General features: G+C 36.7%; 1 long non-coding RNA gene across 5 annotated transcripts in view; it reads right to left on the reverse strand.

Moving 5' to 3' along the window:
* Window positions 1-24,332, reverse strand: part of LOC113834355 — a 100,284-nt gene extending 75,952 nt beyond the window's left edge. For 4 of the 5 annotated variants that reach the window (XR_003482833.2, XR_003482832.2, XR_003482831.2 and 1 more), the window contains exon 1: window positions 24,166-24,332. This is a non-coding gene — a long non-coding RNA (uncharacterized LOC113834355). The remainder of the gene's footprint in view (window positions 1-24,165) is intronic. The other variant, XR_003482835.2, reaches the window with a different exon arrangement.
* Between the last annotated feature and the right edge of the window lie 3,240 nt (window positions 24,333-27,572).

Consider the following 27,572-nt stretch of genomic DNA (forward strand, 5'->3'; position numbering starts at 1 on the left):
TGTTTTCCTTAGAAAATGCCCCAAGAAGCTACTAAAAGAGGTGCCCTTGATTGAGGCAGTAGATGCATGAGATAAAGACATGATTTTACAAGTTTCTCAAGTATTCAAAGCGACTGGGAATCCAACCTGAAAGGTCTGCCAGCATACAAAAAAGATGCTGAGGTTTGACTCTTACATATAACCAGGAAAATGTAATCATGATAATAAACTCATGACTGAGTCCTAGTGTAATCCAACAGTTGTAATTATAAGATAAGGAGACATTTGCACATAGAAGCAGCAGCACGGCACAGAGTCTCAAAAGTCACCTCAGCCCAGAGACAAGTACTGTGCTTAGCTTGGAGATCCTGCTGAAGAATCTACAGGGAGGAAAGAGTTTATGAGCCAGGAGCATTAAGGACATCGCAAGGGAACCTATAGAAACAACTAATCCAGGCCTATAAGAACTCACAGAGTTTGGAAGAATAGCCAGAGAGTCTGCATGGGACCAGTGTAAGCCATCTACATATATGTGACAGAAGTGTAGCTTGTTCTACTTCTGCGACTGCTAGCAGTGGGAGCAGTTCCCATCCCTAATGCTTTGTCTAGCTTTTAGGAACCTGTTCTTCATGCTGAATTGCCTTGCAGCTGCCTTAATGCAAGGGGAGGGGCTTAGTCCTACCTTAACTTGATATGCTATGCTTTGTTCATACCCATGAGAAGCCTGTCCCTTTCTGAACAGAAACAGAGGAGGAGTGGAGGGGGGTGTTTATAGCAGGAGAGGAGGGAGGGGCAACTGTGGTTGTTATGTAAAATAAATAAATTTAAATAAAAAAAGAAGTCTCAAGAGAAATTAATTCTGCTAAATACTGGATCATGGATTTGCAGCCTGCAGAAAGATGAAGAAAATCAATTACTTGGTTTATACAGCTCAGATTATACTTTGTATTTTTGTGGAAGTATTAGCACATTAACACTGATTTTGCTAGCTGAAAGTTGGAGTGTTGCTAGAGAAAATACCTAAAACTTTACCAATGTCTTGGAAAGAGAATACCAAGGGGCTCATATGTAACAGTTTTGTGGTACACGTGAAAAGGAAAATGGCTGGATTTGCCTAAAGTAATTGTTGATGTGATTCTGCTAATGGTACAGAAAGAGAGTAAATTGTGATTTTGGAAACTTAAAGGTGACTAATGCATGAAGCTAGGATGATTGCAACTGGTTTGTGCTCTAAAATTTTGTGGAAAGTTGATTTTGTAGTGACAAATTTGGATGGATTTCTGTACCTGAGAATATTTTTAAGATAAGACTCAAAGATGCAGCTTTGGTTTTTCTAAAGTGATGAATAAATAATTAAACAAAAAGAATGAGAGCTGAAAAGTGTGGGAAGTTCTCAGACAGTTCACATTGCAAAGAAGAAAATAAGCAAGTATGCTCTGTAGAGAGCATGGTTGATTTATGTGACTCATAGGTTTATCAGTCATCTTGTCAGAATCCTGGAAGACATGGGGCTAAGGGCAGGCACACTTCCAGTTTTGAAGAAAAGGATAGAAGAGGGTACAGGCTAGAAAGAAGTATGAAAATCAGACTTTTAGAACATAAATCTATTATTAAAATACAAGGAAGTTTTTAAAGTTTGGATCTCTTTGGGGGTATGTACAGCTGATTTCTTCTTTCTGAGTCTTCTCTTTTGAAATGGGATGGATGGCTTCTGTAAGGTTCATCTTATCAATGCATTTCAGAGACACTTACTCTTCAGGCTTTACACTTGTACCTCCAGAGAAATCACAGGTAAGGTTCAGATCTTCAGCAGATACTGGTATCAGTTAATTCTTCCTTGCTTTGCAGGGTAAATTCAGCAACATTTGACAACAACATTTTGACAGTCAAAAGGCCAGAGCTATAGGCTGAACTGTGTACTCCTTCCCCAAATCTGTATATTGATGCACTAATTCCCAGTATTTCAGAATGTGACTGTGTTTGAAGGTAGAAGACTTTTAAAAATTTAGTGATATAAATTAATCTAATAACAGAAAATTTATATCCTCTGAGAACATAGGTGACACATAGATACAGATGACAATCATCTGAAGGTGGAGCAAGAAGCTGGCTGGCTGCCAATCAATATGAGAAGGCCATGGGGAGTAACTAATTCTGTCATCACTCATGTCTTAGACTTATGTCTTGTAGAATTAAGCAACAATACACTGCAGTTGTTGAAGACACCTACTCTGAGGTATTTATTTCATTATGAAAAACTCTGAAAACTAATATATATGGCAACTCATTAAAATCACATTCTTTCATTCACTCTTCTCTTTCATCCTTATATTTTATTATATTTGCTTTGCTATGCAAAACCACATTTCTAGAAAGTGAAGTATCTATTTTATGCACATAACACACAGTAAGTATATGTAAAACAAAAATGGATCTTTAAAACCACACTGACTGTTCCTGCCTCAATGGCTTTATGTTCTCTGGTACCTGCTTATTTTCTGAATTGAAAGAGGAAAGAATTGAAATGTGCACAGATCTCACTGTTCAATTCCTCACTTCAATGGTTTGTATTAATTCTGTGCTCTGCCTAGATATTTGTTACAGGAAGCTCCAGGGCAAAGAGTCAAAATAAATACCATAAGATCTACAAAATAACTGGGGCTTCCTGGCTGCTTATCTGTGGAGTTTTCTATTTACTATGCACACTGGTCCTTAGTTAACTCGCTCTTCCTGAAAGTCCACTTTCTTCTTGGGACTGTGATCCTAGCTAGTATTTAAAATGACATTCCTCAAGCAGTCTTATTAAACATTCTACAATTCTAAACAAGATACTTTTAAAAATTATTCTATATAGCATGACTTACTTTTTATTATTAGAAAAGTCATTAAAAATAGATTCTAACAGCCATTGAGTCTCCCACTTCAGTACCTAGCAGATATTTCTTTGGACCTTCACTGATTTCTTCCCTCTGGCACCATCAATACAGCTTTGTTCATTTTCCATTTGAAATTGGCTTCCTTCATTTCCGAAAACCAATGTTCTAAGGTCACATCCCATACTTAAAACAAAACTATTCCTTTATGGTAAGTCCATTTTAATCTGGTGAATTTTGTTTAATACTATTGTGGTTCTGCCTCTTTCTCCAGATCTTTGGTTCATTGTTCCATGAGGCTGGAGGAAGCAGAAGTGGAAAACAGGGTTGTGACAGCTGCAGGTACAATGGCCACAGCTCTCCAGGAGATGACTCCAATAAATCAGCTCAACTTTATTCCAGGGTTTAGGGAATACAAAGGGTTGGAAAGACTGGGAACAAACCCTAATTTGCATTAAGTGACTTGCTCCTATCTTAAGGCTTCCTATGTGGAAGCAGGATCCTAGAGCAAGGCTCCTAATACAAGTCTTAGTTACCATATTTTCAAGGTGGGGAAAGTTACTAGCAGGAAACTGTGCCAAGGGTCATGATAAAGGTGAGTCAGGCATCCACACTTAGAGATAGCTTTACGATAAGTTTGATGATCCTATAAGAGCAGATATCAGGAAGTCTCTCTGGGGAGGAAGTCCTCCATGTTTCAGAGATTTTGAGAAAGCTGCCAGGCCATGATAGACTGTAACATCTATCAAGACTTCCCAACATACTATGAGATATAACTTTCAGACTTAGTGAATGGAAGCTGAAAGTACTATTATATTGGTGGCTATAATGTTCTTTAAACTTCGCTATGTGGGATAATTATTATATTCTTTCTGGTTCTTCGAAAACATAATTAAATTACATAGGAAAGAAGAGCTGTGTTTACCTGATGTCATGACTATATTTATACAGAATTTTAGAGTTTTTATATTTGATACGTAACAGATATTTATGCAAATGATTCAGTTTTCTGAATACACAAATTGCTTTTAACATACGGAGAACTATTGTTGAAATGGTTTGTATTAATGTCAGGGTCTAGGACAACTGAAGAATAAACTACTGCTTATAAAACTTTGTAAGTTCCCAATACTACAGATAAGAATCAAACATGTAAATTACATAAAAGAATAAGAGATGGCCTAGAGACTCAAGTTTAAAACTATAGAATTGTGCCATTTTCCAACTTAGACAGAGAAGCCCTTTATGGCAGTGGTTAGTGGTAAATACAGACTCCTAACTGTCCAGTAAGCTTACAATAAGCAACTGTGAGCCTTCAGCACCAGATTAGATATCTATTTATTTCTTGTCTCCCTGATCCATGTCCCAGGAAACACCAAGGAAGATAGCAAAGAAAGAATTAAAGCTGGAGGATGGGAGGAGTGCTATCAAGCACGGCCTTCTCGATATGATATGGCATTTGCAAACCAGAACACACAACAGCTATGGTTGGCAGCACAAGACTTACAGAAGATCTAGCAAGCCAATTAAAATCTCCAGCTCAGAGCTGGGAGTCATCCCAAGGCAATGCATCCAGGTAAGGAATTGTCTACAGCTATGACTGCCAGGGGAGGGAGAATCATCTTCTTTGCGGTGTGACCCTTGGTAGTTTGCCTGTGCCAGGGTGGATGACCCCATATTCACATCCATAAAAGCAATAATAATTGGATTTGATCGGAATAAAATGAAGTTGAGAGGGAAATATTTTGAGAGGCAATGGCAAGTTGAAGAGGAGGAGTTGAGGGCAAAAATGATCAAGATGCATTGTATGCAAGTATAAATATTCAAGGTATAAAATATGATCCAAAACCTAAAAACAAGAAAACTTCAATATTCCATGGTCTAATAATTTTGTAAAAATTGATATAGATATTTTAACATTAGTAAGAAATGTAATAGTATTTTAAAACACATTTGTACCAGGAGAAAATTCTACAGTTTGATGCCCCAAATGACATAAAATCATGTGATTGGAAGGTACATCTAATGCTTATCAGCCTATGTGTACTCTCCTCTTTCAGGCTTGTAAAAGGATGGATTTCTTGGCAGGTTCATGATTTTGTTTAGGATGATTGCAAAATTAGCACTGCCAGCTGGAAAATTCTACAGCAAGCTCTTCTTGGTGGTCGTTTTAACAGTTACGGCACAATAAAAATATTAATTTCCTGAGATATTGGTATGATTTTAATGAAAATAAGCTAAGAAGAAATTGTAACTGCCAAATAAAATTTAGCTATATTTACTTAATGCTTTTGTGGATCCCATAAATGTACCAAATGCAATAGTCAGCCTGTTGTGATGTATTGTTTATGATTTATTAAAGCTTGCCTGAGGATTCAGAAAGCAAAGCCAGCCTCAAGCTATAGAGATCAGGCAGTGGTGGCACATACCTTTAATCCCAGGATTTAGGATTAAGAGGTAGATGGATCTCGATTATTTCAAAGCCACAATGAGCTACACAAAATTGATCAAGTACTAAAAGAAACAGCCCACACAAAGGTGATCTAAGCACTTGGGATCACATGCCTTTAGTCCCAGAATTAAGGAGGCATATAAGACAGGAGCAGGGTCTCAGAGCTGGCATTCAGTCTGAGAGTTAGTCTTTAACCCCGTTGTGGAGAGCATAGTAATCTGAGTGAATCTGAGGAGCAGTGAAGTCGGGAGAAGTTTGAGGATGGTCCCTTAAGAACTAGTGACTGTCTATTTGCTTTTCTGATCTTCTGCTTGAAGCTTGAACTCCAATATCTGTCTCTGTGTCTTTTATATATTGTGCTACTTCAGCCTTCAAGTATTTTTTTTCTTCACTGGTGTGAGTTTAGGGTTGTTGTTGTTTTATGTTTGCCAGATTGAAGGTAGGAAGTTACACATGTTAAACAAGTTCATTATCACTTACCTACAGATAAAACTTCAAGCTGGTAGGGATACACATACACTTACAAATGCACACTTGTGTGTTTATTCATATATATATATATATATATATATATATATATTCATTTTTAAAAGGATCAAATGGTTCTAGCAGCGTCATAAGAGTTATGGTTTGAAATGATGAGTGATGATAGTCAGCGATAAAGCCAAGCACCTATGCAGGTTTGGTTCTCCATACCTACTTCACTAGCTACAGAGAAATCTCTCTCCTAAGCAAATCTGTGGGTGCATTGTGGTTAACATCATATACAGAACTCTTCCTGATACTGTTAAAAGGTATTCATTTGTCAAAAATTAAATTAAAACAGAAAAAAAATTTATAAATAGGAAGATATGAATTAATAATCACTGTGATGATTTAAGCATAAGAAAGCAGATTTGTGACATGCACACATACTCACATGTACAGACTTTCACATTTTAACACATATTCATGGAAAATTAGTGAAATCACATTTATTATGACTTTTGCTAACTCTTAAGAATTAGAACATTGAGAAAAGGTGAAAATAATTTCAAAGAATATATGATAGGATTGGAGTGGGCTTTGTTTTTAAGAGCACTGGCTACTCGTGAAGAGCACCTGGGACCAATTCCCAGCATGCACACAGAGGCTCACAACTGTAAACCACCTGTATGGGATCTGATGTTCTCATCTAACTGCCACAGGCCCCAGGATTACACACACAAGGTGCTCATACCTACATGTAGGTAAACATGCATATACATAAAAATAAATAAATTTTAATGAAACTAGTAGTCATCATACTTTGTACAAGAAACAAAGTGGAAAAATTGAGGAAACATGTTTGAAACAGTTTTTTTGTCAATTCATTAACCATTATTCAGTTTTTTTTCACTTGTCATAGAATAATTGAAATGAGGATCAAACACCAAGCTCTAGGTCCAAATTCAAGATATTCCCTACCTAACCAACGAAACAGAATCAGCTTTTCAGTTTAGCAAAGCACAGGATCTATTTTGGCACTACAAGAATCCAGCCATTTTAATAGGATTGAGGGAAGTGGATTTGTTCTCAATCCTTTAAGCTTCTACTTTACTAGGATACAAGGTGCTAAAAGGATTTTCTGATCCAATTTTAGAAAATATTTCAAATCCACTGAGAAGTTCTACTCTCCACATCTCTGGAATATGATAGGTTTGAGAAAATGTGTACTCTCCCAAAGCTGTCCGATTCTGTACTGAAATTTGGGAAACAGAAAAACACGGAAACAGGTGCATGTAAAGAGAAAGAACCAAAGTAAAATATCAACAATTTTAATGAAGTTAATTTTTCTTTACTTGATGAAAACTTGAAATTTTGTTGGAAATTTCTATCAATCTTTTTTTTAGAGTTTTCTTTGTAAAACTCCAGAAATTATGATTCTTAAGTGAATCAAATTAATAAAATATATTTTTAAAATGGTGATAATTTGATTAGAACTCATATATACCATTTATTGTAAATATTTATTTTAACATATGATGTCTAATAATCATATTTTGGTATATTAAAGCAATTTATAGCCTTAAAGTTCTATATATTGGGAGAGCAGCGGCCTATGGATCCCATCCCAGCAGGGTCCACATCACACAGCAACTGCCAGCCCATGGAATAAGGTAAGCTTGGATCAGGTTCCAGGCTACCCTCCAGTAACCTTCTCAGAGTGAACTGAGGACTAGGTCCCACGGATCCCATCCCAGCATGGTCTATAACATCCAGAGACCACCAACAATTTTCAAAGACATTTTCTCTTAATAAAATACAACACCCCTTCATGATAAAGGTCTTGAGAGATCAGGAATAACAAGAAAACACCCAAACATAATAAAAATCAATATACAGTAAACCAACAGCTAACATCAAACTAAATAGACAGGAACTCAAGTTGATTCCTGTAAAATCATGAACAAGACAAGGCTGACCACTCTCTCCATAACTCTTCAATATTGTACTTGAAATTTTAGCTAGGGCAATTAGACAACAAAAGGAGATCAGGGGATACAACTTGGAAAAGAAGTCAAACTTTCACTATTTGTAGATGATATGATAGTTTACATAAGTGACCTGAAAACTTCTATCAGAGAACTCCTAGAGTTGATAAACACATTTAGCAAAGTGGCAGGATAAACAATTAACACAAAAAATCATTTGCTCTACTATATACGCTTGATAAATTGACTGAGAAAGAAAGAAATCAGAGAAACATCACCGTTTATAATAGCCACAAACAACATAAAATATCTTGGGGTAACACTGACCAAACAAGTGAAAGACCTGTATAGCAAGAAATTTGAGAATTTAAAGAAAGAAATTTAAAAAGATACCAGAAAATGGAAAGATATCCCATGCTCTTGGATAGGTAGAATCACTATAGTAAAAATGGCAATCTTGCCAAAAGCAATCTACAGATTCAATGCAATCCCCAGCAAAATCCCAGTGCAATTCTTCACAGACCTTGAAAGAACAATTTTCAATCTTATATGGAGAAACAAAAACCCAGGATTGCCAAAACAACCCTGTACAATAGAGGACCATCTGGAGGCATCAACATCCCTGACTTCAAGCTCTATTATATAACTAAAGCCCTGAAAACAGCTAGGCATTGGCAAAACATAGACAAGTAGACCAATGGAATCAAATTGAAAGTCCTGGTATTAACCCACACACCTACAAACATCTGATTTTAGACAAAGAGGTTAAAATTGTATAATGGAAAAAAGAAAGCATCTTCAACAAATGATGCTGGCATATTTGGATGCTGGCATATAGAAGAATGAAGATAGATCAATATCTATCACCATACACAAAATGTGGGTTGAAGATGTCAACATAAATCCAGCCACACTGAATCTATTAGAAGAGAATTAGGGGGTGCCCTCCAACAAATTGGTACAAGAGACCTCTTCCTGTACATCACATCAGTAGCACAGATACTGAGATTGACAATTAATAAATGGGACCTCCTGGAACTGAGAAGCTTATGTAAGACAAAAGACACAGTCACCAAGATAAAACAGCAGCCCGCAGATGGGAAAAGATATTCACCAACCCCATATCTGACAGATGGCTCAATTCCAAAATATACAAATTCAAGAAGCTAGTCACCAAAACACCAACTAATCCAATTAAAAGTGGGGTACAGAACTAAATACATAAGTCTCAATGGAGGAATCTAAAATGGTTGAAAGACACATAAGAAAGTCCTCAACATCCTTAGCCATCAAGGAAATGGTAATCAAAAGAATTCTAAGATACCATCTTACTCCTGTCAGAATGGCTAAAATCAAAAACCCCAATGATAGCTTATGCTGGATAGGATGTGGAGAAAGGGGAACACTCCTCCATTGCTGTTGGGAATGCCAACTGGTGCAGCCACTTTTGAAATCAGTATGGTGATTCCTCAGGAAAATGGGAATCAGTCTACCTCAAGATCCAGCAATTCTACTCTTAGGCATATACCCTAAAGATGCACATTCATACAACAAGAGCATCTGCTTAACTAGTTTCATAGCAGCATCATTTCTAATAGATAGAACCTGGAAATAACCTAGATGCCCCTCAACTGAAGAATGGATGGAGAAAATGTGGTACATTTACACACCAGATTAATACTCAGCAGAAAAAAGCAATGGGATTTTGAAATTTGCATGAAAATGGACAGAACTAGAAGAAACAATCCTGAGTGAGGTAACCCAGTCACAAAAAGGTAAAAATGGTATGTACTCACTCATATATGGATTTTTAGACATAGAGCAAAGAAAGGAGTACTAGCCTACAATCCACACAGCCAGAGAAGCTAGGAAACCAGGAGGACCCTAAGAGAAACATGCATGGTCCCTCAGAGAAGGGGAAAGGGACAAGATATCCTGAGCAAATTGAGATCATGGGGGAAGGGAGAGGGAGCAGAAGAAAAAGAGGAGGGATCATGAGGGGAGACAAGACATTAGAGAGCAGGAGAATTTATTCAGGGGAAGGAATGAGGAGAGCAAGAAAAGAGATATCACAATAGACGGAGCCATTATAGATTTATAGAGAAATCTGGCACTAGGGAAATGTTCAAAGACCTATGATTTTGACCCCAACTAACAATCTAAGCAGTAGTTGACAGGCTACCTTAAATGTGCTTCTCCAATAATGAGATCTATGACTACCTTTTGCACCATCCCATAGCCTTCTTCCGGGAGCTGATGGAAGCAGAGGCAGACACCCACAGCTAAACACTGAGCTGTACTCTGGAATCCACTTGCAAAGAGGGAGGAGTGATGAGCAAAGTGGTCAAGAGCATACTGGAGAAACCCACAGGAACAGCTGACCTGAACAAGGGGTTGCTCCTGGACCCCAGACTGATAGCTGGGAAACCAGCATAAGACTGTTCCAGACCCCTTAAGTAAGAATGTCATTTTGGAGGTCTGGGCAATCTATGGGGTCTCTGTACCAGTATTTATCCCTAGTATAGGAATGGACTTTGGGAGCTCTCTCTCAATGAAGGGATACTTTCTCATCCTAGTCACATGGGGGAGGGTCTAGGCCCTTCTCCAAATGATATCACAGACTTTGAAGATTCCCATGGAAGGCCTTGCCCACTCCCTAGAGAGTACAAAGGAGTTGGGGGGGCAAGGGAGGAGAGGACAGAGAGGGAACTGGGATTGACATGTGAAAGAAGCTTGTTTCTAATAAAAAAAACTCTGTATATTGGTTCTATAAAATATTCATTTACCAAGACAAATTATTACTGAAATATAAAATAATTTTTAGCATTGTGAAATGAGCATACTTACCTATGAGGTACATAGATATTTATTAATCCGAGTATGTCATACATTCTGACAATCATTGCATTTACATGGTTTCCTATCCTACCCTTCTGCCTTCCCAAGATAATTCTTCATTTCCCATATGTATCACCAGAGAAGAAGAAAAATTATATATGTGTGAGTGTGTGTGTGTGTGTGTGTGTGTGTGTGTGTGTGTGTGTGTGTGCGCGTGTGTTTGTGAGTGAGTGAGTGATTCTCTAATCTGTTTAAAATATATGGCTTATCAATCACAAATGAGAGAACATGTACTACTTGTGTTTCTGTTTCTGTTATTATATTTCTACCTGTTTTCATTATTACAAATTGCATTGTAATTTATTCTTTATGTCTACATAAAGCCTCATTGTAAATATATTACTCAATTTCCTTCTTTAGTAATCTGTTGAAAAAGCCATAGGCAGATTCTACAACATTTGGATTGTAAATGATGCTGCAAGGACACAATAAGGAAAGTACCTTTGTGGCATATGGGTTTAAATTCCTTTGAATAAATTCCCAGGAGTACAGAGTTGCTACTTACACATTTGGAATCTTTCCTTTCTTGAGGAAGCCCATTCTAATTTCTATAGTGACATTATGTTTACATTCCCATTAGCAGTGAGTAAGGGTTCTCCATTGCCCATATGTTGATTTTGTACTGTATTATTTTTGTATGATAGTCATTCTGCTTGAAATCACATTAAATCTTGATATAGCTTACATTTGTGCTTCCCAGATGCCTGTGGATAGTGAACATTTTTATATGTTTATTGGTTATTGGTACTTTATATGTCTGTTTGGTTATTGGTATTGTCTGCTTATTGTCTACCTATTTATTCATTGTGTTGTTTGACTTAATATTTTATTCTCTGTGTTCTTTATATAGTCTATTTAGCAGTCCACAGGCAGATGAATAGGCAGCAAAGATTTTTGTCTCCTTTTGTGTACTTCTCTTTACTTACTTAGTTGTTCCTGTTGCTCTACAGAAGCACTGTTGCTTGTGTGATCCCATTTCTTATGATTAATTTATATCCTGAGCACGTGTCGTCCTTTTCAGAAAGTCTATAACATGATTTCTGTACTTTCTTCTAACCCTTGCAGAATTTTAGGTCCTGTGTTAACACTTTTGCTTTCATTTTGACCTAATTTTTGAGTAGAAAGAGATATGGGGATCTGGTTTCATTCTTCTATATGTGAATATTCAGTGCAATTGGAGCAAGAAGAATTTTCTGCAATGTTTTTTTGTAACTTTTTCAAAAATACAGCATATGTGCTTTATGAATTCATATGTGAATCTCTGTTCTTTTCTATCGATCTGTGTTTTTTGTTTGTTTGTTTTGCCAGTGTCACATTGTTTTGTTATTATGGCTCTGTGATACCATTGAAATCAGATATTTGGTAATTCTAACATTGTTCTTTTACCTCAGAATTGATTTAGTTGCTATGTGTCTTTTTGGCTTCGTAATACATTTTATGATTTTTTTCTAATCCTGTCATTAGAATTTGAGGGAGGATTGCACTGAACTCTACGCTCCTTTTGGTAACATGGTCATTTCTGATAAGCTATGAACATGGGGGGACTTTTGTCTCCTGGCATTTTCTTCAGCTTCCTTCTTGATTGTGGTAACATTTTCTTTGAAAAGATGTTCTCCTTCCTTGAAAGAAGATTTTTATACATATTTTTAAACTATTGTGGTTGATCTGTACTTCCAAATTTCTTTTTCACCATTTTCATTATTGGTACATAGAAGAACTTCTGACTTATGTATGAAAATTTTCAATACTTCTACTATGTTAAAAGTGTTTATTTCTCCTGAAAGATGTATGCCATGCTGTGCAAAGTTAATTTTGTATAAAATTTAAAAAGTGACAAATTTGACTCCTTTTATATTTGTATTATCTTAATTTCATTTTCTTATTTTATTGTTGTAACAATAAATTGGACAAAGAATAAATAACAATAAAAAAGAAAATAAAGTCTTCTCTGATAAACATAGATACAAAAGTATCCAATAAAATACTTGTAGCACCAGGCGTTGGTGGTGCACGCCTTTAATCCCAGCACTCGGGAGGCAGAGGCAGGTGGAGCTCTGTGAGTTCGAGACCAGCCTGGTCTACAAGAGCTAGTTCCAGGACAGCCTCCAAAGCCACACAGAAACCCTGTCTCGAAAAACCAATAATAAATATATATATATATATATATATATATATATATTTGTAAAACAAATTCAACAGCACATTAAAATTCACTGGATTCATTTCAATGATGTCAAAGTGGTTCAATGAACTTAAATTGAGATGTTGCAATTATCTATTTGTCAAGGCTTTTACATTTAGTGGCTTGTGTTTTATGTAATTAGATGCTTCGATGTACAGTGTGTCCATGTTCATAATTATAGGAAATCCTAGATCCTATAAAAAAGTACTCCCTTACTCAACATGAGGTAACCAACTCTTTATGTGGGAAATTTTCTTCCACTATTTGACTAAATATATTTTGTAAGTCTTTACATTGTATTCTCCATCTTTTAATCAAATTATTAATAAATTGGTTGTTCCAGTGGTATCTCAGTATAGATGGAGAAAACAGGATATTCCATAAAAAAACAGATTTAAACAATACATATCCATGAATCCAGATGTACAGAAAGTCCTAGAGGTAAAACTCCAATCCAACTACACTCACAAACACATATGTAATAGATATTTCAACTTTACCCAACACCAAAAGAAAAGGGGGGAAATAAAAATATAATAACAACACCAACAACAAATCTAAAACAAACAACAAACAACAATCAATGGACATTAATATCCCTCAATGTCAATGGTCTTAACCTACCTATAAGAAGATACAGGTTAACAGAATGGATACAAAGACAGAATCCATCCTTCTGCTGTATACAAGAAACACACCTCAACTTCAGAGACAGGTGTTACCTCAGAGTAAAGGGTTGGGAAAAGATTTTCCAATCAAACGGCCCCAAGAAACAATCTGGTGTTGCAATTATAATATCTAACAAATTAGATTTTAAACTAAAATCAATCAAGAGAGAAAGGGCATTTCATACTCAGCACAGGAGTATTCCATCAAGATGAAGTCTCAATCCTAAATATCTATGCCCCAAATATGAAAGCACCCACATTTGTAAAAGAAACATAGGTGTGGACTTTGGGGTCCCATTCCATATAGAGGAATACTCCCCGAGCCAAGACACATGGGGATGGGCCTAGGTCTTATCCCAAAGGATACGAAAGACTCTGATGACACCTTATGTAAGGCCTCACAATCCAGGGGGAGCAGAAAAGATAAGTGACAGATAAGGTTTTAGTTGGAGGGGTTGGGGAGGACAGGTGGGAGAAGAGAACTGGGATTGTCATGTAAAACAATCCTGTTTCTAATTCAAATAAAAATGTTGGAGAAAAAAAAACACCTAAATAAACCTGAAAAATAAAAGAAACATTACAAAAGCTCAAACCACACATAAAAACCACACACACTTATAGTAGGAAACTTCAACATCCCACTCTCAACACTAGACAGGACCATCAGACACAAACTTAAAAAAGAAACAAAAGATCTAACAAGTTATGACCCAATTGGCATTAACAGATATCTATAGAACATTCCATCCAAAGACAAAAGATTATACCTTCTCAGAGCCATATGGAACCTTCTTTAAAATTGACCACATACTTGGCAACATAGCAAACCTCCACAGATACAAAAAAATTGAAATGACCCCCTGTATCTTATCAGACCACCATGCTTTAAGATTAGATTTCAACAGCAATACAAATTACAGAAAACCTACAAACTCATGGAAATTGCATAACACCCAATTGCACCATTCCTGGGTCCAGGAAGAAATAAAAAGTGAAATTAAAGACTACCTGGAATTTAATGAGAATGTAGACACAACATACCCTAACTTATGGGAAACTCTGAAAACAGTGATAAGAGGAAAGTTCATAGCATTAAGTCCAACATGAAGAAACTGAAGAATAGTCACACTAGAAAATTGACAGAACAACTGAACACTTTAGAACAACAACAAAAAAAGAAAACACTCACCACAGAGGCGTAGACACCAGTAAATAATCAAACTGAGGGCTGAAATTAATAAATTAGAAACTAGGAAGACATTACAAAGAATCAATGAAACAAGGAGTTGGTTCTTATAGAAGACCAACAAGATAGACAAACCTCTATCCAAACTAATCAAAAGATGGAGAGGATGTTAATTAACAAAATCAGAAAGGAAACTGGGGATATAACAATAGAGACTGAGGAGATCCAGAGAATCATCAGGTCATACTTTGAAAAACTGTACTCTACAAAATTCAAAAATCCAAAGGAAATGGACAATTTTCTGGATAGGTATCACTTACCAAAAATAACCCAAGAAGAGATAAGGAGTTTAAATGGACCTATAAACACTAATGAAATAGAAGCAGTCATCAAAAGCCTCCCAAACAAAAAAAAAAAAGCCCCTTGGCCAGATGGCTTCACTGCGGAATTGTACCAGAAATTCAAAAGGGAGTTAATACCAGTACTTCTCAAATTGTTCCACACAATAGAAGCAGAAGGGACATTGCCAAACCCTTTTTACGAAGTTACAATAACTTTAATACCCAAGCCACACAAAGATACAACTAAAAAAGAGAACCACAAACCTATATCCCTTAGGAACATTGATGAAAAACTACTCAACAAAATATTGGCAAACTCAATGCAAGAAGACATCAGAAAAATCATCCACTATGATCAAGTAGGCTTCAACCCAGGGATACAAGGACCGTTCAAAATACGAAAATCTATCAATGTAATCCACCATATAAACAAACTGAAAGAGAAAAACCATATGATCATCTCACTACATGCCAGAGAAGCCTTTAACAAAATCCAACATCCCTTCATTATAAAAATCTCGGAGAGAACAGGAATAACAGGAACATATCTAAACATGATAAACACAATATACACCAAGCCAATGGCCAACATCAAACTAAATGGAAACTCAAAGAGATTCCTCTAAAATCAGGAACAAGACAAGACTGTCCACTCTTTCCATAACTCTTCAATATTGTACTTGAAGTTCTAGCTAGAGCAATAAGACAAGAAAAGTTGATCAAAGGTATACAAATTGGAAAGGAAGAAATCAAGCTTTCACTATGTGCAGATGATAGGATAATCTACATGAGTGACCCAAAAAACTCTACCAGGGAACTCCTACAGCTGATAAACAACTTCAGCAAATTAGCCGGACACAAAATTAAATAAAAAATCAGTAGCCCTACGATGTACAGATGATAAACACAATGAGAAAGAAATCAGAGAAACATCACACTTCACAATGTACACAAGCAACATAAAATATCTTGGGGTAACACTAACCAAAAAAGTGAAAGACCTGTACAGTAAGAATGTTGAGTTTTTAAAGAAAGATATTAAAACGATACCAGAAAATGGAAAGATCTCCCAAGCTCTTGGATACATAGAATCTCCATAGTAAAAATGAGAGTCTTGCCAAAAGTAATCTACATATTCAAACCAATCTCCATCAGAATCCCAAAACAGTTCTTCACAGAGCTTGAAAGAACAATACTCAACTTCATATGGAAAAACAAAAAACCCAGGATAGCCAAAGCAACTCTGTAAAATAAAGGATCTTCTAGAGTCATCACCATCCCTGACTCCAGGCATTATTATAGAGACATAGTTCTGAAAACAGCTTGGTATTGGCACAAAAATAGGCAGATAGACCAATGGAATAGAATTGAAAACCCTGATACTAACCCACACACCTATGAACATCTTATTTTGATAAAGATGCTAAATCTATACAATGGAAAAAAGAAAGTATCTTCAACAAATGGTGCTGGCACAATTGGATTCGGACATGCAGAAGATTGCAGATAGATCCATACCTGTCACCATGCACAAAATTTAAGTGCAAATGGATCAACGATCTCAATATTAATCCAGCCACACTGAATCTTCTAGAAGAGATAGTGGGAGATAACCTTGAACCCTTGAACGAAATGGCACTGGAGACCGCTTCCTGAACATTATACCAGTAGCACAGACATTGAGATCTGCAATTAATAAATGGAACTTCCTGAAACTTAGAATTTCTATAAGGCAAAGGACAGAGTCAGTAAGACAAAACGAAAGGCCACAGAATGGGAAAATATCTTCACCAACCCCAAAATATAAAATCAACCCAAGAAGCTAGCCACCAAAACACCAAACAATGAAATTAAAAAATGAGGTGCAGAACTAAATAGAGAATTCTCAACAGAGGAATCTGAAATAGCTGAAAGACACTTAACAAAGTGCTCAAAATCCTTGGCCATGAGAGAAATGCAACTCAAAACAACTCTGAGATACTATCTTACACTGGCCAGAATGGCTAAAATCAAAAACACCAATGACAATCTATGCTGGATATGATTTGGAGAAAAAGGAACACTCCGCCATTGCTGGTGGGAGGGCAAACTTGTAAGACCAATTTGGAAATCATTTTGGCTGTTGCTCAGAAAAATGGGAATCAGTCTAACTAAAGATCCAGCAATTCTTCTCTTGGGCATATACCCAAATAATGCACATTTATACAACAAGGACATATGTTGAACCATGTTCATAGTAGTGTTGTTTGTAATATCCAGAATCTGGAAGCAACCTCGATGCCCCTCAACTGAAGAATGGATAGAGAAAATGTGGTACATTTATACAATGGAGTACTATTCAGCAGAAAAAAGCAATGAAATCTCGAAATTCGCAGGCAAATGGATGAAACTAGAAGAAATCCAGTCACAAAAAGACAAGCATGGTATGTACTCACTCATATATGAATTTTAGATATGAAGCAAAGGATTAACAGCCTGCAGTCCTCTTCACCAAAGAAACTAGGGAACAAGAAGGACTCTAATGGAAAAATGCATGGACCCCAGAGAATAAGAAGGGGCAGGATCTCATGAGCTATTTGGAGCATGAGGGTAGGGGAGAGGGAGCTGCCAGAATGAGATGAGAAGAGGAGGAAAGAGGATGAAATGGAGGAGCAGAAAAGTTGAGTTGGGGGTAGAATAGAGGAGAGCAGGGTGAGAGATACCATATCAGAGGGAGCCATTATTGCTCTGAGGAGAGATCTGGCACTAGGGAGATTTCCAGAAATATACAAGGATGACACGACCTGACAATCTAGGCAATGGTGGGGAGGTTACCCTAAATGCCTTTCCTCTATAATGAGACTGATGACTACTTTTTATGCCATCCTAGAGTCCTCATCCAGTAGCTGATGGAAGCAAGGGCAGACATCCACAGATATACACTGAACTGATCTCTGGAACCTAGTTGCAGAGTGGTAGAAATGAAGATCAAAGGGGTCCGTAAGAGACTGGTGAAACCCACAGAAACAGCTGCCCTGAACAAGGGGGGGAGGCACATGGTCCCAGACTGCTGTCTGGGAGGCCAGCACAGGACTGATCCAGACCCCTGAACTTGGATGTCAATGAGGAGCCCTTGCACTCCAGGGGGCCCCTAGTAGTGGATTAGTATTTTTCCCTGGGGTAAGAAGGGACTTTCAGAGCCCATCCCATGTGAAGGGATGCACTCTCTGCATGAACAAATGGGGAAGGGCCTAGGCCATGCACAGGATGATTTGTTGGACTTTGGGGCACCCCTGTAGAGGGACCTACCCTGACTGGGGAGTGGAGGGTGGATGGGATGGGGGACAGGTGGGATGTTAGGGGAGAAGTTTGAGGAGGTGGGGGGAAGAAGGGAGAAGGGATTGACATGTGAAGCAAGCTTGTTCCTAATTTGAACTAATAAATTTTTTTAAATGTAAAAAAACAATGAAATCATTGAAGTTTTCACTTCCAACACATGACTATGATAGGTTTTGTTTCATAACTTTCTACAACTTTTAAAATTCCTCTTTACATTCTATGTAGATTTTATTATTACATTCAGATGTTATTAGTACTGTCTTTAATTTTATTCTGGAGTTTATTTAAGTACTCTGATTTAAAATTCTTACAATTATTCTTTGAAAATCTTTGTATGGAATTTCATCTAACTCACATTTGAATCTATTACTGTGGAGTTGACCAGTCTTTGTGAAGTCATGTTGCCTTAATTTTTCCCTGTGTTTCTTTAGTGAGGCTTGCTTATCTTTGGCTAGGTTATTGGGTGTTTTCAATCACTTAAATTCCCCTGGTTGATTTTAGAAGTGTTTGCAATTTTCAGTGGGACTAGGTCTGTGATAGTTGGCTTAACTTAAAGTTCCACATATTTGAATCATCCAATGGCCTCAACTGTCAAATTTTCCTCATTGTTTTAACTAATATGGGAAGACCCAATTAAAATGTGGCGGGCACCTTGTAGAGGCAGCCTAGTCAAAACAGTGTAGTGGGAGGACGTGCTTGCCTTTAGCTCATTGCCTTCTTTCTAATCACTTGTTGTCTGACTCTGATGCTGCTCTTCTTCATTCTGTCACTGATATCACACTAGCATTCTTGGCTTCTGTCATTGACTCTGAAACAGCAGTTTTCCAGGAACTGTACAGTTTTGGTGGTTTCAGAGGCACATATCCTTGTGGACTGAGTGAAAACTCTTGTTACTATTTCAACGAAATTGGTTTAATGAATTATAAACACACAGAGGAGACACACACATATTGGTGTGTGTGTGTGTGTGTGTGTGTGTGTGTGTGTGTGTGTGTACACATATGTATACAATATTCATTCTATCAGTTCTAACCATACAGAGAACCCTGAGTAATACAAGATTGTAATGGAGTTTAGTTATCATTTTTGCCATGTGGACTGGGTGACCAATAGATTGTTTCAATATCCATATATTTTAAAGGGTCTGTGTTTAAACTCTCAAACTCCTCATACCAAAATACTGACTATATAGGTGCATTTAAAATGTAATAGTACCTAATTAAAACAGCCTCTCTCATTTTCTGCAGCCTTTGGAAAATAAAGAGAAAGGAAATAAAGCTGATGTTATTTGGGTAAAGATTGAAATGAAATAAAACAAAATTAGCAATTACTGTTGAACAACACAGAAAAATAAAGAAAATAAAGATGAGGTGGAGAATGCAAGGAACAAATAAGGTGACATGATAGCTTCAGCTGAAAATAGGATGAAAAGAGAAAGTAATTAAGAAGCCTAAAACAATCCCAGCTTTAGGGAACTTGAGACATGAAAAATGCCCCAGGCCAAGCAATATCTTCTGGCAGGATTATCTCAAAAAAAAAAAAAAAAAGATGTGAGAAGGAGAAAGGAATGGTGACCGAAATCATACCCTACAATCAGTACAGTTTAAAATTAAGTATTAAATGCAACCTGTCCCTATGTGATGACTTGTCTGCATAAAGACATGAGACTGTCTCCATGCTTTCATAGTTTCACTGCTCTTGGTATAATTATTATTTTACAAAGACAGCAGAACAGTAATTGCATTATGCTCTCTGTGTTTTCTTGCACTGCAGTTAAAATGTGTAGTTCAAGAATTGAACATTGGGTATTATAACTGAAGTTTTCTGTCAGCCTCTAGTAGGTGCTCTTGACAAGCTTGCAATTGGCATATATCATACCCAAGCTCCATTAAATGGTTAGCACTGCTCATCCTCCCTCCATAGGTCTAGAGAGTCTCTTTTCAGTCTATGGCTCAAAGCAGATTTACCCAGCATGAGGAAATGCATGATTTTTTATTCATTTTTTTCTCTGCAGAGGGATTCTTCAGGTCAGAAAACTAATTTCATGATTCTTGTCCTCTGATGTAAGACAAGCTATGTGGACAGAGACCTTGCCTTGAAGAGCTGCCTAAATAAATGGTCACCAGAGATAATTTTTAAATGGCCTATTGACTGTGCTTCAGATGAATATTTCCAAGAGATAGTTACCAATATCAGTGTGATATGCAGGAATTAAGATTTGTTGTTGGACTGCAGATAGACTTCGTGATTCAAGCAATATACCCAGTGTAATTTTCAAATCTTTGTTGTACAGGTTTTTTTCTTTCCTTGTCACAGAGTTTTCACTTTTCCTGGCTCTCGCTTTCTTTCTCTCCCTCCCTTCAGTAGTTCATATTTTTACTGAAACTAGAGAAAAAGTCTCCTAAGGCATTCTGTCTTTGAATGTACTTCTGCATCTGTATCAAACAACACCCCCCCACACACACACACAAACACACACACACACACAAACACACACACAGACACCCACACACACACCGAGAATACAGGGAACATGTAAGAAGAGGGATTCTAAGGATTTATTAGAGATGGGTGAATGGAGGGAGTTAACATTTGAAGTCTGTCTCAACATGACTAAGCTGTGAAGAAACATTTTCATTAAATGATAAGATTGAACATGTTTCACCCATCAAGGACACACTGATCCCTCTCACAAGTGCTCACTTGCCCTGTATAAAGAAGGAGCAAGGCTATGGACAACAACTTTTTAATTTTCAAAAATAGTCAACTGTTTGAAATTCACATGGCCTGCACTTTTTGTAGTTTTCCTACACTACAGCATCATATAAAATGTAATTTTCATCCTCAGACAAATCTCCTGTATTTCCTGATTCTCATACGATAACATTATTTCTTAAACAAATTGGAAAACTGAAACATTTTTCCAGATACCCTCTATCTCTACCATATCTAAAAAAGCAGCAGGCCTTTGACATACAGTCTATGTTATCTCCTGTTTCTATGGATTAACTGTCCAGGCTCCTATCTGAGGCCAATACTTTCTGCTGTTCAATAGACCTTAGGCACTTTCTGCTATTTAAATTGTAGCTTAAACATTTTTCTCATTTCATGATTTTCTTTTACTTATTTCTTAAATCATGAAGTACAAAAATCAATTATATATATATGTGTGTGTGTGTGTGTGTGTGTGTGTGTGTGTGTGTGTGTAAATACAAACTGACATATGTCAGTGAATTAGACAAGATTTATCTACATGAGTAAAGGCATATTCATTTTGCATACCTTTTTATATGCCACTATAGGGTCACCTACATTACAAGAATCCTAAGTCCAATTCTTCCCTCTACTCCTCTATGTTTTAATGTATGCCAGTCAAGTTTTATTTTCTTCTTTTTTAACCAAGCATAATGAAGTTTTATATCTTTTATCACCTTTTAGCCTCAAAATCTTCCTCAGTATCATCATTATTCACAAAGTTAGACATAATTAAAATGAGAGTTTGGGGGAGAATCTTAACATTTTACAGTTAGCAATTAACACAATATCATTGAATTTAATCCTATTAAGTTGTTCTATAAATGATGACTCATTATGACAAAAAATATCCCAACCAATAATTGATTTTACCTGTTCCAAAGTCCTCCCCATCACAATTAATGACAATTTCATCTGTCTGGTTGCTCAATTTTAGTGTTTTTATAATCCTCACTTTTTCCCACATTCTTTATATAATCAATTGAATATTACATTGTTTCTAGATTATTTGTGTACAGCATCCAGTTACTTCATGCCAACCAACATAATAGCTCTTATTTTATTGTAAACCTTTTTAATCTAATCTTACTTCTATGCTTGAATTACATAAATTCAGTTGAATCTTAACGAATATAAAGAAGTTAAAGTATTTATATTGTATTACTATTATGAGTTCACTCCCTGTCCTCCAGGCTTGTAGTCATATCATAATGCAAAGACGTTCATTTGACACAGCTTCAAAAGCTCCCACAGTATAAGTGAAAGGTTCTCACAGGCCCTGAGCATGGCAAACATGGCTCTGTTGGGGCCTTCCCTTCCTCCCTCCTTTTCTAAACCACTTTACCCCCATTAGACTCCTTACTTGGTCACTCCCTTGTCCCTGACTCATTTCAGAGACTCTCCACCAAGGTGCAGCTGTGAAAATCCCTTATTTGTAACTAACATATGCAATCAGAACTTACAAACTCACCCTAATTCATACTAGCAGACATCCCTTTTTCCTTTTGAAAATCACTCCTGCAGAACCTTTTGCTGATATTTCTGCAAGGTTCAGATCCAGCCAACTTCTGTCATTATCCTGCCTAATAAAGGCTGTCTTTGCATTGGGAATTTTCATTTGGTTGTGGTCTGTGCTTAGTCCTGGGCCCAGAAGGTAACATCCCTTGGTGGTACACTGATTTCTTCAAGCATAATCTCAACATCTCAAAGTCTCTTCTGAGACTCAAGCAATCTCTTAACTGTCACCCTTCAGAAAATCAAACTAAAAGTAGATGTATTCCCAAGATACAGTGACACAGAATATACATTGCATCCAAAAGGGAGGAAAATGAAGCATAATAAGAAAATATTGGACAAAAGCAAGACCTCAAACCAATACAGCAAACCACAAACTCTGCATATTTTGTCTGATGCCAAGGACTCTTCAGATCTCCAGCTCCCTCCAGCTTGTTACAGACCCAGACTATAGCTATCCTTGACAAGTATTGCATGACTCTGGAAGCTCCAACATCTTGGGGTTTCCAATGAAATAAAGCCTCAGCTTCACAGCTTTATGTAACCACCATTCCGGGCCTCCATGCTGGGTTACCCTGGCACATTCTTCGCTTAAGCAGCTTTCCTTAGTCACAAAGGGAGATTCCATAACCTATTTCTTTCATCCTTTTCTCAGATTATATGTCTGAAGCTGCCAAGATCTGTTGATTGCTGGGGATGGAACATGCCCCCTCATTCAATTGCATCTGCATAAGCTTTTATTGATGATGTTAAGTTTTTCTTTAATTCTTTTTCACAAACTGGAAGCCTAGATGAGTGGGTTCTTTCACTTTATTCCTGTTTGCATCAAGATTTTCTTTAAACTTTTTATCTCCTTGAGCATGGGAATTAGCTCCATTACACCCCGTGGTGCTCTTTTCTCTTCAAACTGTACATTTTGTGTTTTTTCCTGCTCTACTTGTTCCTTTTCATTACATATCTGTATAAGAGTGATTGCTAATAACTGTTCAGACTCTCTCTCTCTCTCTCTCTCTCTCTCTCTCTCTCTCTCTCTCTCTCTCTCTCTCTCTCTCTTTCTCTAAATCCTACACTCACAAAGAGTCTCCAAATAGTAACTATGCAACAGGTTCAATACAAGTCTGTATTAAAATCTCTCTGGCCTATTACATTAAAACTAAACTCTTCAACACAGTCTCATAGAGTTTTTTTTAATGAAAAGAACAGGAAGTACTCTCATTCTTTACCAAAATTTTACAAAAATGGCTCTATGACACTTACTAATATTTTTCTCCTCTTACATCTCTTGAGCTGGGCCATCACAATCTTCATTACTCTCAACACCACTGTCTTCCACTCTCCCATTAATAAGGCCCTTTAACACACATTTAAAGTTTTCAACTGATTTCTTAATACAAAATCCAAAAGTCTACAAGCAGCATGATCAGACCTGTCACAATACTCTGCTCCCTGTCACCAACCCGTCTTAGTCAGCGTTTTATTTCTGTGAAGAGACATCATGTCTGTGGCAACTCTTATAAAAGAAAGCATTTTGTTGGGGCTCACTTACAATTTCAGAAGCTTAGTCCATTGTCATTATGATGAGATGCTTGATAGCACGCAGGCAGAAATTTTGCTGGAGAAGTAGCTGAAAGATCTTCCTTTGGATCCAAGAGGCAGCTGGAAGAGAGTGAAACTCTGGGATTTATGTGGGATATTGAACCACAGAGCCCACATCCCGTCACATCTGCACATTTCCTCTAACAAGATCATGCCTCCTGATCCTTCCAAATAGTGATTAGTCACTGGGGGCTATTTTTACTCAAACCACCACAATCTGTCTTTAAATTTTGTATACAACCCCAAAATTTAATAAAACAATAGTATAAAACCACTATAAACCATGTTTCTTCTTGATAACATTGCTCAGCCTCTTAACACAGCTTCATTTCTATGAACACATTAAGATCCTCAAGCCACATATGAACTGTAACTTTGTTTACCAACCCTACCTAAGTTAATAGGTATGTATTAAAGTACAATATTACAGAAGCAAAAAACTTGCCTGCATTTAAGTTTTTTTTTTTACAAATTATCCCATATTAAACTATCTGTACAACGTTCACTATTTCAGAAAGCATTGAAAAAGAAACTAAAGGGTGATTTTGTGTTCATTTCAATGGAAAAATGGGTAATAGACATTTAATATTCTATACATGAATAGCTTAGGGGGGAAGTGGAGAGATGGCTTGCCATTCTGCTCTTACAGAGATGATCAGTTCCTAGTACCAGATAGGTCAGTTCCCAACAACCACATAGGTCAGTTCCCAACAGCCTCTAACTGTTCTAGGGATTGAGCAACCTCTTCTACTTATGTGCTTATGTGGGAATCTACATGCATATGAGCACACACACACACACACACACACACACACACACACAGACACACACACACACACACACACACACTTTTTGAAAGCTTAAATATTTTAAAAATAGTTTCCTAATTATATTTAATAAAAGTAGCAGTCTAAGTAATGATTCATGTTCTCTGTTTAAGAAAAGCAAATACTGAACTCAAGAAATGCTGGGAAATAATGTTTCTAGTGAATCTGCCATTCAAAGCTCATCTTAGCTGTCTAACATCAAGAATCGCCTGTTAACCTCTGAGTTACTACACTACAACATGCTTCAGTGAGTTAGGGCCGAGTTTAAATAGAAAAGGTAGTAGTGTATTTTTAAACCCTTTTGAAAAGATCTAGATAATATCTAACCTCATTAAGTTTATTCCCTACAGAGCTAGAAGAAATACTGCTTTTAACTTATTTTCTCAGGTATATTGATTTTGGCATTCAGGTCTTGTTAGAGCTTAGGATATAAATTATAAGCGTGTAAAAATTTCAATTTTGTTAATGTCTTTTATGTGGCAAATTCCTCTTGTTCCTTATTATAGTCTATGAGTGTAATGATTGGGTAATAATGATAGCCAATATTCTGAATCATTTTATATATATACACCATATGCATGCAAATGCAATTTGCCTAATACTCTGATTTTTAATTTGCATTTTCATAGAACCAGTTGAGTATTATGAGGTAAAATTATATTGACTGGTTTCAGTATCTTGGTAAGTTAAATCATCATTATATGAGAAATGTTTGAAGACATTAATTATAAATGAATTATGAAAAATATTCTCAAGGCACAAATCTTGAGTTATAATGTGATAATAGCTACATGTCCTAAAGATTTATTTTAGAATTATAGCATATAGTCAATGCTTTGATTACAAATTTAGATTTCCAGAGTAAATCATTCTTCCTTTTCTACTGTAAGAATACACAAATCAGAGCAATTCTTTCATTTCTTTCTTGTTAAATCATGTGTTTATGTAACTCTAAGCTAGTATCAATTAGAGACAAATTATGTTATAATCAGATAAAACTCAAGATACGGCAAATGCATACCAAGGTTTTTTTTTTTTTTTCCTGTTCTCACACATGTCTTAGCAAGCTTCCACTCCATTGTTTATCCAACTAAATGTTACTGTTCACAGCAATATGAAGTGGCTTTTCGGATAAAACTACAAGTTCAAATCTGAAAACCAGCCAATTAGTTATATTACATTGTTAGGAGTAAGCCAATCTATTCACTCTATGGGCATCAATCTCTCTGTTGTAACGTCCAAGGGAGATACAGAGAAACCAGACAGATCATGCCAAAAACTAAGCACTCCACTATTGTTTTGAAAACTGCTATACTCTAGGGTGACAAAGTGCTTGAACATTCTCAGGAAAATTCAATCCTAGCAATAAGGAGAGAAATGAGAACCTCAGTCTACACAATCAAAGAGCTGAATTAAAGAGAAGAGCTGAGTGACCACACATGGAGCTTCCAGAAGGGAAGAAAGGCCAACTGAAGACAGGATTGGGCCTTGCCATACATGGAAGTGGAAAATCCTTCAGTGATTCAACACCAGGCTGTGATAAATTTGCTTTGTTTTAAGGCATTAAGTTTCTTGTAATTGGTCACAGTAGCAATCAAAAATCCATGAAGTTATTTTTACAAGTCTCATATTTAGAGAAGTCTATATCCCATGGAATAGACTCTTGATGTTAGAATTAAGTAGGAGAATGATCAAAAACTGGGAGCTTCTTAGTGAGTGTTTCTTCCCCAAATGGGAAACCACATGACCATGTGTTGCCACATATTTGATTTACCAAGAATATGAATATTAGTGACAATACCTTATTTGGAAGATGTAAAATATAATAATTAAAAGCAGTAGTTTACTTGATAATTAGAGTGGGCACTGGTAGAGAACTAGTTAGGCCAGCAAATAAAGGGGTGTGATTTCAAAATAATGATGTTAGCTGCCTTGGAGAATAGTAGACCTTCGATTAACCTGACAGGGGGCTAACAAAAAGGAATAAATTCATTTTAGAATTACAGCACTTTTGACCTCCAGAGGCTGTAATGTCAGGGTGCTTGATGCTCTTCCTTAAAGTCAGCAAAATAACTTCCTCACCTGGATCCTCTAGTGCAGAAATGGAGATAGTGGTTCCTCAAAGTATACTATTTCACTCTGAAAGGTTTTGTGATGAAAGCAAGTAATACAACATTGTTAAACAGTATTGTTTCTTTACCATGTAAATTGTACAGAACATTATAGGACAATTCAAAACAAGGTGATTGAGTACTTGTTTTGTGATGCCTAAGAAAGTCTGTGGTTGAAGGCGTGTTTCCATACATGAGAAGATGAAAATTTTATTTTCCTTAAAGTGCATAAGGCTTATAAATTTTAAAATCAATAATCAAGGAAGGGTCTTATGTTTTGACCACAGTTGACAGTTATTTTACTTGTCTCCTGCCATTGTTTTCTTTAGGTTCATCTGTCTACTTGCTGCATTATATTTTTGTCTCCTCTGCTGGCATAGCTCCCCCATTCTGATGCATGAATGATGAAATGCCCAAGA

Source organism: Cricetulus griseus, chromosome 2 (assembly GCF_003668045.3).
Source record: "Cricetulus griseus strain 17A/GY chromosome 2, alternate assembly CriGri-PICRH-1.0, whole genome shotgun sequence".
NCBI lineage: Eukaryota > Metazoa > Chordata > Mammalia > Rodentia > Cricetidae > Cricetulus > Cricetulus griseus.